The sequence below is a fragment of the Ambystoma mexicanum genome, chromosome 6p (genome assembly GCF_040938575.1).
Source record: "Ambystoma mexicanum isolate Mex_15411 chromosome 6p, UKY_AmexF1_1, whole genome shotgun sequence".
In the NCBI taxonomy this organism is placed as follows: Eukaryota; Metazoa; Chordata; class Amphibia; order Caudata; family Ambystomatidae; genus Ambystoma; species Ambystoma mexicanum.
Window position 1 is genome coordinate 31,684,064 of NC_090935.1, and position 13,007 is coordinate 31,697,070.

A 13,007-nucleotide genomic window follows, 5' to 3' on the forward strand; every position below is an offset into this window, starting at 1 on the left:
TTCCTTGATACTTATCCATGGGAGAAGTGCAATCCAATGAAAGACTCCTTGACAACAGGATGCCCTGACTTGCCACAGCATACCTTCCTTAATACGTATCCATGGGAGAGGTGCAATCCAATGAAAGACTCCTTGACCACAGGATGCCCTGACTTGCCACAGCATACCTTCCTTTATACCTATCCATGGGAGAAGTGCAATCCAATGAAAGACTCCTTGACAACAGGATGCCCTGACTTGCCACAGCATACCTTCCTTGATACTTATCCATGGGAGAAGTGCAATCCAATGAAAGACTCCTTGACCACAGGATGCCCCGACTTGCCACAGCATACCTTCCTTGATACTTATCCATGGGAGAAGTGCAATCCAATGAAAGACTCCTTGACCACAGGATGCCCTGACTTGCCACAGCATACCTTTCTTGATACTTATCCATGGGAGAAGTGCAATCCAATGAAAGACTCCTTGACCACAGCATGCCCTGACTTGCCACAGCATACCTTCCTTGATACTTATCCATGGGAGAAGTGCAATCCAATGAAAGACTCCTTGACCACAGGATGCCCTGACTTGCCACAGCATACCCTCATTCATACTTATCCATGGGAGAAGTGCAATCCAATGAAAGACTCCTTGACCACAGGATGCCCTGACTTGCCACAGCATACCTTCCTTGATACTTATCCATGGGAGAAGTGCAATCCAATGAAAGACTCCTTGACCACAGGATGCCCTGACTTGCCACAGCATACCTTCCTTGATACTTATCAATGGGAGAAGTGCAATCCAATGAAAGACTCCTTGACCACAGGATGCCCTGACTTGCCACAGCATACCTTCCTTTATACCTATCCATGGGAGAAGTGCAATCCAATGAAAGACTCCTTGACAACAGGATGCCCTGACTTGCCACAGCATACCTTCCTTGATACTTATCCATGGGAGAAGTGCAATCCGATGAAATACTCCTTGACCACAGGATGCCCTGACTTGCCACAGCATACCTTCCTTGATACTTATCCATGGGAGAGGTGCAATCCAATGAAAGACTCCTTGACCACAGCATGCCCTGACTTGCCACAGCATACCTTCATTGATACTTATCCATGGGAGAAGTGCAATCCAATGAAAGACTCCTTGACCACAGGATGCCCTGACTTGCCACAGCATACCTTCGTTGATACTTATCCATGGGAGAAGTGCAATCCAATGAAAGACTCCTTGACCACAGGATGGCCTGACTTGCCACAGCATACCTTCCTTGATACTTATCCATGGGAGAAGTGCAATCCAATGAAAGACTCCTTGACCACAGGATGCCCTGACTTGCCACAGCATACCTTCCTTGATACTTATCAATGGGAGAAGTGCAATCCAATGAAAGACTCCTTGACCACAGGATGCCCTGACTTGCCACAGCATACCTTCCTTGATACTTATCAATGGGAGAAGTGCAATCCAATGAAAGACTCCTTGACCACAGGATACCCTGACTTGACACAGCATACGTTCCTTGATACTTATCCATGGGAGAAGTGCAATCCAATGAAAGACTCCTTGACCACAGGATGCCATGACATGCTACAGCACACCTTCCTTGATGCTTATCCATGGGAGAAGTGCAATCCAATGAAAGACTCATTGACCACAGGATGCCCTGACATGCTACAGCATACCTTCCTTGATACTTATCCATGGGAGAAGTGCAATCCAATGAAAGACTCCTTGACCACAGGATGCCCTGACTTGCCACAGCATACCATCCTTGATACTTATCCATGGGAGAGGTGCAATCCAATGAAAGACTCCTTGACCACAGGATACCCTGACTTGCCACAGCATACCTTCCTTGATACTTATTCATGGGAGAGGTGCAATCCAATGAAAGACTCCTTAACCACAGGATGTCCTGACTTGCCACAGCATACCTTCCTTGATACTTATCCATGGGAGAGGTGCAATCCATCGAAAGACTCCTTGACCACAGGTTGCCCTGACTTGCCACAGCATACCTTCCTTGATACTTATCCATGGGAGAAGTGCAATCCAATGAAAGACTCCTTAACCACAGGATGCCCTGACATGCCACAGCATACCTTCCTTGATACTGATCCATGGGAGACGTGCAATCCAATGAAAGACTCCTTGACTACAGGATGCCCTGACTTGCCACAGCATACCTTCCTTGATACTTATCCATGGGAGAGGTGCAATCCAATGAAAGACTCCTTGACTCCAGGATGCCCTGACTTGCCACAGCATACCTTCCTTGATACTTATCCATGGGAGAGGTGCAATCCAATGAAAGACTCCTTGACCACAGGATGCCCTGACATGCCACAGCATACCTTCCTTGATACTTATCCATGGGAGAGGTGCAATCCAATGAAAGACTCCTTGACTACAGGATGCCCTGACTTGCCACACCATACCTTCCTTGATACTTATCCATGGGAGAGGTGCAATCCAATGAAAGACTCCTTGACCACAGGATGCCCTGACTTTCCACAGCATACCTTCCTTGATACTTAACCATGGGAGAGGTGCAATCCAATGAAAGTCTCCTTGACCACAGGATGCCCTGACTTGCCACAGCATACCTTCCTTGATACTTATCCATGGGAGAGGTGCAATCAAATGAAAGACTCCTTGACCACAGGATGCCCTGACTTGCCACAGCATACCTTCCTTGATACTTATCCATGGGAGAAGTGCAATCCAATGAAAGACTCCTTGACCACAGGATGCCCTGACATGCCACAGCACACCGTCCTTGATGCTTATCCATGGGAAAAGTGCAATCCAATGAAAGACTCCTTGACCACAGGATGCCCTGACATGCTACAGCATACCTTCCTTGAAACTTATTGATGTGAAGAAGTGCAATCCAATGAAAGACTCCTTGACCACAGGATGTCCTGACTTGCCACAGCATACCTTCCTTGATACTTATCCATGGGAGAGGTGCAATCCAATGAAAGACTCCTTGACCACAGGTTGCCCTGACTTGCCACAGCATACCTTCCTTGATACTTATCCATGGGAGAAGTGCAATCCAATGAAAGACTCCTTAACCACAGGATGCCCTGACATGCTACAGCATACCTTCCTTGATACTTATCCATGGGAGAGGTGCAATCCAATGAAAGACTCCTTGACTACAGGATGCCCTGACTTGCCACAGCATACCTTCCTTGATACTTATCCATGGGAGAGGTGCAATCCAATGAAAGGCTCCTTGACTACAGGATGCCCTGACTTGCCACAGCATACCTTCCTTGATACCTATCCATGGGAGAGGTGCAATCCAATGAAAGACTCCTTGACTACAGGATGCCCTGACTTGCCACAGCATACCTTCCTTGATACTTATCCATGGGAGAGGTGCAATCCAATGAAAGATTCCTTGACCACAGGATGCCCTGACTTGCCACAGCATACCTTCCTTGATACTTATCCATGGGAGAGGTGCAATCCAATGAAAGACTCCTTGACCACAGGATGCCCTGACTTGCCACAGCATACCTTCCTTGATACTTATCCATGGGAGAGGTGCAATCCAATGAAAGACTCCTTGACCACAGGATGCCCTGACTTGCCACAGCATACCTTCCTTGATACTTATTTATGGGAGAGGTGCAATCCAATGAAAGTCTCCTTGACCTCAGGATGCCCTGACTTGCCACAGCATACCTTCCTTGATACTTATCCATGGGAGAGGTGCAATCCAATGAAAGACTCCTTGACCACAGGATGCCCTGACTTGCCACAGCATACCTTCCTTGATACTTATCCATGGGAGAGGTGCAATCCAATGAAAGACTCCTTGACCACAGGATGCCCTGACTTGCCACAGCATACCTTCCTTGATACTTATCCATGGGAGAGGTGCAATCCAATGAAAGGCTCCTTGACCACAGGATGCCCTGACTTGCCACAGCATAGCTTCCTTGATACTTATCCATGGGAGAGGTGCAATCCAATGAAAGGCGCCTTGACCACAGGATGCCCTGACTTGCCACAGCATACCTTCCTTGATACTTATTTATGGGAGAGGTGCAATCCAATGAAAGTCTCCTTGACCACAGGATGCCCTGACTTGCCACAGCATACCTTCCTTGATACTTATCCATGGGAGAGGTGCAATCAAATGAAAGACTCCTTGACCACAGGATGCCCTGACATTCCACAGCATACCTTCCTTGATACTTAACTCCTTAACCACAGGATGCCCTGACATGCTACAGCATACCTTCCTTGATACTTATCCATGGGATAGGTGCAATCCAATGAAAGACTCCTTGACTACAGGATGCCCTGACTTGCCACTGCATACCTTCCTTGATACTTATCCATGGGAGAGGTGCAATCCAATGAAAGACTCCTTGACCACAGGATGCCCTGACTTGCCACAGCATACCTTCCTTGATACTTATCCATGGGAGAGGTGCAATCCAATGAAAGACTCCTTGACTACAAGATGCCCTGACTTGCCACAGCATACCTTCCTTGATACTTATCCATGGGAGAAGTGTAATCCAATGAAAGACTCCTTGACCACAGGATGCCCTGACATGCTACAGCATACCTTCCCTGATACTTATCCATGGGAGAAGTGCAATCCAATGAAAGACTCCTTGACCACAGGATGCCCTGACTTGCCACAGCATACCTTCCTTGATACTTATCCATGGGAGAGGTGCAATCCAATGAAAGTCTCCTTGACCACAGGATGCCCTGACTTGCCACAGCATACCTTCCTTGATACTTATCCATGGGAGAGGTGCAATCAAATGAAAGACTCCTTGACAACAGGATGCCCTGACTTGCCACAGCATACCTTCCTTGATACTTATCCATGGGAGAGGTGCAATCCAATGAAAGACTCCTTGACCACAGGATGCCCTGACTTGCCACAGCATACCTTCCTTGATACTTATCCATGGGAGAAGTGCAATCCAATGAAAGACTCCTTGACCAAAGGATGCCCTAATTTGCAACAGCATACCTTCCTTGATACTTATCCATGGGAGAAGTGCAATCCAATGAAAGACTCCTTGACCACAGGATGCCCTGACTTGCCACAGCATACCTTCCTTGATACCTATCCATGGGAGAAGTGCAATCCAATGAAAGACTCCTTGACAACAGGATGCCCTGACTTGCCACAGCATACCTTCCTTGAAACTTATCGATGTGAAGAAGTGCAATCCAATGAAAGACTCCTTGACCACAGGATGCCCTGACTTGCCACAGCATACCTTCCTTGATACTTATCCATGGGAGAGGTGCAATCCAATGAAAGACTCCTTGACCACAGGATACCCTGACTTGCCACAGCATACCTTCCTTGATACTTATTCATGGGAGAGGTGCAATCCAATGAAAGACTCCTTGACCACAGGATACCCTGACTTGCCACAGCATACCTTCCTTGATACTTATTCATGGGAGAGGTGCAATCCAATGAAAGACTCCTTGACCACAGGATGTCCTGACTTGCCACAGCATACCTTCCTTGATACTTATCCATGGGAGAGGTGCAATCCAATGAAAGACTCCTTGACCACAGGTTGCCCTGACTTGCCACAGAATACCTTCCTTGATACTTATCCATGGGAGAAGTGCAATCCAATGAAAGACTCCTTAACCACAGGATGCCCTGACATGCTACAGCATACCTTCCTTGATACTTATCCATGGGAGAGGTGCAATCCAATGAAAGACTCCTTGACCACAGGATGCCCTGACTTGCCACAGCATACCTTCCTTGATACTTATCCATGGGAGAGGTGCAATCCAATGAAAGACTCCTTGACTACAGGATGCCCTGACTTGCCACACCATACCTTCCTTGATACTTATCCATGGGAGAAGTGCAATCCAATGAAAGACTCCTTGACCACAGGAGCCCTGACATGCCACAGCATACCTTCCTTGATACTTATTTATGGGAGAGGTGCAATCCAATGAAAGTCTCCTTGACCTCAGGATGCCCTGACTTGCTACAGCATACCTTCCTTGATACTTATCCATGGGAGAGGTGCAATCCAATGAAAGACTCCTTGACTACAGGATGCCCTGACTTGCCACAGCATACCTTCCTTGATACTTATCCATGGGAGAAGTGCAATCCAATGAAAGACTCCTTGACCACAGGATGCCCTGACTTGCCACAGCATACCTTCCTTGATACCTATCCATGGGAGAAGTGCAATCCAATGAAAGACTCCTTGACAACAGGATGCCCTGACTTGCCACAGCATACCTTCCTTGAAACTTATCGATGTGAAGAAGTGCAATCCAATGAAAGACTCCTTGACCACAGGATGCCCTGACTTGCCACAGCATACCTTCCTTGATACTTATCCATGGGAGAGGTGCAATCCAATGAAAGACTCCTTGACCACAGGATACCCTGACTTGCCACAGCATACCTTCCTTGATACTTATTCATGGGAGAGGTGCAATCCAATGAAAGACTCCTTGACTACAGGATGCCCTGACTTGCCACAGCATACCTTCCTTGATACTTATCCATGGGAGAAGTGCAATCCAATGAAAGACTCCTTAACCACAGGATGCCCTGACATGCTACAGCATACCTTCCTTGATACTTATCCATGGGAGAGGTGCAATCCAATGAAAGACTCCTTGACTACAGGATGCCCTGACTTGCCACAGCATACCTTCCTTGATACTTATCCATGGGAGAGGTGCAATCCAATGAAAGACTCCTTGACTACAGGATGCCCTGACTTGCCACAGCATACCTTCCTTGATACTTATCCATGGGAGAGGTGCAATCCAATGAAAGACTCCTTGACCACAGGAGCCCTGACATGCCACAGCATACCTTCCTTGATACTTATTTATGGGAGAGGTGCAATCCAATGAAAGACTCCTTGACCACAGGATGCCCTGACTTGCCACAGCATACCTTCCTTGATACCTATCCATGGGAGAGGTGCAATCCAATGAAAGACTCCAAGACCACAGGATGCCCTGACTTGCCACAGCATACCTTCCTTGATAGTCTCCTTGACCACAGGATGCCCTGACTTGCCACAGCATACCTTCCTTGATACTTATCCATGGGAGAGGTGCAATCAAATTAAAGACTCCTTGACCACAGGATGCCCTGACTTGCCACAGCATACCTTCCTTGATACTTATCCATGGGAGAGGTGCAATCCAATGAAAGACTCCTTGACCACAGGATGCCCTGACTTGCCACAGCATACCTTCCTTGATACTTATCCATGGGAGAGGTGCAATCCAATGAAAGGCTCCTTGACCACAGGATGCCCTGACTTGCCACAGCACACCTTCCTTGATACATATCCATGGGAGAGGTGCAATCCAATGAAAGGCGCCTTGACCACAGGATGCCCTGACTTGCCACAGCATACCTTCCTTGATACCTATCCATGGGAGAAGTGCAATCCAATGAAAGACTCCTTGACAACAGGATGCCCTGACTTGCCACAGCATACCTTCCTTGATACTTATCCATGGGAGAAGTGCAATCCAATGAAAGACTCCTTGACTACAGGATGCCCTGACTTGCCACAGCATACCTTCCTTGATACTTATCCATGGGAGAGGTGCAATCCAATGAAAGACTCCTTGACTACAGGATGCCCTGACTTGCCACAGCATACCTTCCTTGATACTTATCCATGGGAGAGGTGCAATCCAATGAAAGACTCCTTGACCACAGGATGCCCTGACTTGCCACAGCATACCTTCCTTGATACTTATCCATGGGAGAGGTGCAATCCAATGAAAGACTCCTTGACCACAGGATGCCCTGACTTGCCACAGCATACCTTCCTTGATACTTATCCATGGGAGAGGTGCAATCCAATGAAAGACTCCTTGACCACAGGATGCCCTGACTTGCCACAGCATACCTTCCTTGATACTTATCCATGGGAGAGGTGCAATCCAATGAAAGACTCCTTGACCACAGGATGCCCTGACTTGCCACAGCATACCTTCCTTGATACTTATCCATGGGAGAGGTGCAATCCAATGAAAGACTCCTTGACCACAGGATGCCCTGACTTGCCACAGCATACCTTCCTTGATACTTATCCATGGGAGAAGTGCAATCCAATGAAAGACTCCTTGACCACAGGATGCCCTGACATGCCACAGCATACCTTCCTTGATACTTATCCATGGGAGAGGTGCAATCAAATGAAAGACTCCTTGACCACAGGATGCCCTGACTTGCCACAGCATACCTTCCTTGATACTTATCCATGGGAGAGGTGCAATCCAATGAAAGACTCCTTGACCACAGGATGCCCTGACTTGCCACAGCATACCTTCCTTGATACTTATCCATGGGAGAGGTGCAATCCAATGAAAGACTCCAAGACCACAGGATGCCCTGACTTTCCACAGCATACCTTCCTTGATACTTATCCATGGGAGAAGTGCAATCCAATGAAAGACTCCTTGACCACAGGATGCCCTGACTTGCCACAGCATACCTTCCTTGATACCTATCCATGGAAGAAGTGCAATCCAATGAAAGACTCCTTGACAACAGGATGCCCTGACTTGCCACAGCATACCTTCCTTGATACGTATCCATGGGAGAGGTGCAATCCAATGAAAGACTGCTTGACTACAGGATGCCCTGACTTGCCACAGCATACCTTCCTTGATACTTATCCATGGGAGAGGTGCAATCCAATGAAAGACTCCTTGACCACAGGATGCCCTGACTTGCCACAGCATACCTTCCTTGATACTTATCCATGGGAGAAGTGCAATCCAATGAAAGACTCCTTGACAACAGGATGCCCTGACTTGCCACAGCATACCTTCCTTGATACGTATCCATGGGAGAAGTGCAATCCAATGAAAGACTCCTTGACCACAGGATGCCCTGACATGCTACAGCATACCTTCCTTGATACTTATCCATGGGAGAGGTGCAATCCAATGACAGACTCCTTGACCACAGGATGCCCTGACTTGCCACAGCATACCTTCCTTGATACGTATCCATGGGAGAAGTGCAATCCAATGAAAGACTCCTTGACCACAGGATGCCCTGACTTGCCACAGCATACCTTCCTTGATACCTATCCATGGGAGAAGTGCAATCCAATGAAAGACTCCTTGACCACAGGATGCCCTGACTTGCCACAGCATACCTTCCTTGATACTTATCCATGGGAGAGGTGCAATCCAATGAAAGACCCCTTGACCACAGGATGCCCTGACTTGCCACAGCATACCTTCCTTGATAATTATCCATGGGAGAAGTGCAATCCAATGAAAGGCTCCTTGACCACAGGATGCCCTGACTTGCCACAGCATACCTTCCTTGATACTTATCCATGGGAGAAGTGCAATCCAATGAAAGACTCCTTGACCACAGGATGCCCTGACTTGCCACAGCATACCTTCCTTGATACTTATTTATGGGAGAGGTGCAATCCAATGAAAGTCTCCTTGACCACAGGATGCCCTGACTTGCCACAGCATACCTTCCTTGATACTTATTTATGGGAGAGGTGCAATCCAATGAAAGGCGCCTTGACCACAGGATGCCCTGACTTGCCACAGCATACCTTCCTTGATACCTATCCATGGGAGAAGTGCAATCCAATGAAAGACTCCTTGACAACAGGATGCCCTGACTTGCCACAGCATACCTTCCTTGATACCTATCCATGGGAGAAGTGCAATCCAATGAAAGACTCCTTGACTACAGGATGCCCTGACTTGCCACAGCATACCTTCCTTGATACTTATCCATGGGAGAGGTGCAATCCAATGAAAGACTCCTTGACTACAGGATGCCCTGACTTGCCACAGCATACCTTCCTTGATACTTATCCATGGGAGAGGTGCAATCCAATGAAAGATTCCTTGACTACAGGATGCCCTGACTTGCCACAGCATACCTTCCTTGATACTCATCCATGGGAGAGGTGCAATCCAATGAAAGACTCCTTGACCACAGGATGTCCTGACTTGCCACAGCATACCTTCCTTGATACTTATCCATGGGAGAGGTGCAATCCAATGAAAGACTCCTTGACCACAGGATGCCCTGACTTGCCACAGCATACCTTCCTTGATACTTATCCATGGGAGAGGTGCAATCCAATGAAAGACTCCTTGACCACAGGATGCCCTGACTTGCCACAGCATACCTTCCTTGATACTTATCCATGGGAGAGGTGCAATCCAATGAAAGACTCCTTGACCACAGGATGCCCTGACTTGCCACAGCATACCTTCCTTGATACTTATCCATGGGAGAGGTGCAATCCAATGAAAGACTCCTTGACCACAGGATGCCCTGACTTGCCACAGCATACCTTCCTTGATACTTATCCATGGGAGAAGTGCAATCCAATGAAAGACTCCTTAACCACAGGATGCCCTGACATGCCACAGCATACCTTCCTTGATACTTATCCATGGGATAGGTGCAATCCAATGAAAGACTCCTTGACTACAGGATGCCCTGACTTGCCACTGCATACCTTCCTTGATACTTATCCATGGGAGAGGTGCAATCCAATGAAAGACTCCTTGACTACAGGATGCCCTGACTTGCCACAGCATACCTTCCTTGATACTTATCCATGGGAGAGGTGCAATCCAATGAAAGACTCCTTGACTACAAGATGCCCTGACTTGCCACAGCATACCTTCCTTGATACTTATCCATGGGAGAAGTGCAATCCAATGAAAGACTCCTTGACCACAGGATGCCCTGACATGCCACAGCATACCTTCCCTGATACTTATCCATGGGAGAAGTGCAATCCAATGAAAGACTCCTTGACCACAGGATGCCCTGACTTGCCACAGCATACCTTCCTTGATACTTATCCATGGGAGAGGTGCAATCCAATGAAAGTCTCCTTGACCACAGGATGCCCTGACTTGCCACAGCATACCTTCCTTGATACTTATCCATGGGAGAGGTGCAATCAAATGAAAGACTCCTTGACAACAGGATTCCCTGACTTGCCACAGCATACCTTCCTTGATACTTATCCATGGGAGAAGTGCAATCCAATGAAAGACTCCTTGACCACAGGATGCCCTAATTTGCCACAGCATACCTTCCTTGATACTTATCCATGGGAGAAGTGCAATCCAATGAAAGACTCCTTGACCACAGGATGCCCTGACTTGCCACAGCATACCTTCCTTGATACCTATCCATGGGAGAAGTGCAATCCAATGAAAGACTCCTTGACAACAGGATGCCCTGACTTGCCACAGCATACCTTCCTTGATACTTATCCATGGGAGAAGTGCAATCCAATGAAAGACTCCTTGACTACAGGATGCCCTGACTTGCCACAGCATACCTTCCTTGATACTTATCCATGGGAGAGGTGCAATCCAATGAAAGACTCCTTGACCACAGGATGCCCTGACTTGCCACAGCATACCTTCCTTGATACTTATCCATGGGAGAGGTGCAATCCAATGAAAGACTCCTTGACCACAGGATGCCCTGACTTGCCACAGCATACCTTCCTTGATACTTATCCATGGGAGAGGTGCAATCCAATGAAAGACTCCTTGACCACAGGATGCCCTGACTTGCCACAGCATACCTTCCTTGATACTTATCCATGGGAGAGGTGCAATCCAATGAAAGACTCCTTGACTACTACCGGATGCCCTGACTTGCCACAGCATACCTTCCTTGATACTTATCCATGGGAGAGGTGCAATCCAATGAAAGACTCCTTGACTACTACCGGATGCCCTGACTTGCCACAGCATACCTTCCTTGATACTTATCCATGGGAGAAATGCAATCTAATGAAAGACCCCTTGACAACAGGATGCCCTGACCTGCCAAAGCACACCTTCCTTGATACTTATCCATGGGAGAAGTGCAATCCAATGAAAGACTCCTTGACAACAGGATGCCCTGACTTGCCACAGCATACCTTATTTGATACTTATCCATGGGAGAGGTGCAATCCAATGAAAGACTCCTTGACCACTGGATGCCCTGACATGCCACAGCACACCTTCCTTGATACTTATCCATGGGAGAGGTGCAATCCAATGAAAGACTCCTTGACCACAGGATGCCCTGACATGCTACAGCATACCTTCCTTGATACTTATCCATGGGAGAGGTGCAATCCAATGAAAGACTCCTTGACCACAGGATGACCTGACTTGCCACAGCATACCTTCCTTGATACTTATCCATGGGAGAGGTGCAATCCAATGAAAGACTCCTTGACCACAGGATGCCCTGACTTGCCACAGCATACCTTCCTTGATACTTATCCATGGGAGAGGTGCAATCCAATGAAAGACTCCTTGACCACAGGATGCCCTGACTTGCCACAGCATACCTTCCTTGATACTTATCCATGGGAGAGGTGCAATCCAATGAAAGACTCCTTGACCACAGGATGCCCTGACTTGCCACAGCATACCTTCCTTGATACTTATCCATGGGAGAGGTGCAATCCAATGAAAGACTCCTTGACCACTGGATGCCCTGACTTGCCACAGCATACCTTCCTTGATACTTATCCATGGGAGAAGTGCAATCCAATGAAAGACTCCTTAACCACAGGATGCCCTGACATGCTACAGCATACCTTCCTTGATACTTATCCATGGGATAGGTGCAATCCAATGAAAGACTCCTTGACTACAGGATGCCCTGACTTGCCACTGCATACCTTCCTTGATACTTATCCATGGGAGAGGTGCAATCCAATGAAAGACTCCTTGACTACAGGATGCCCTGACTTGCCACAGCATACCTTCCTTGATACTTATTAATGGGAGAGGTGCAATCCAATGAAATACTCCTTGACTACAAGATGCCCTGACTTGCCACAGCATACCTTCCTTGATACTTATCCATGGGAGAAGTGTAATCCAATGAAAGACTCCTTGACCACAGGATGCCCTGACATGCTACAGCATACCTTCCCTGATACTTATCCATGGGAGAAGTGCAATCCAATGAA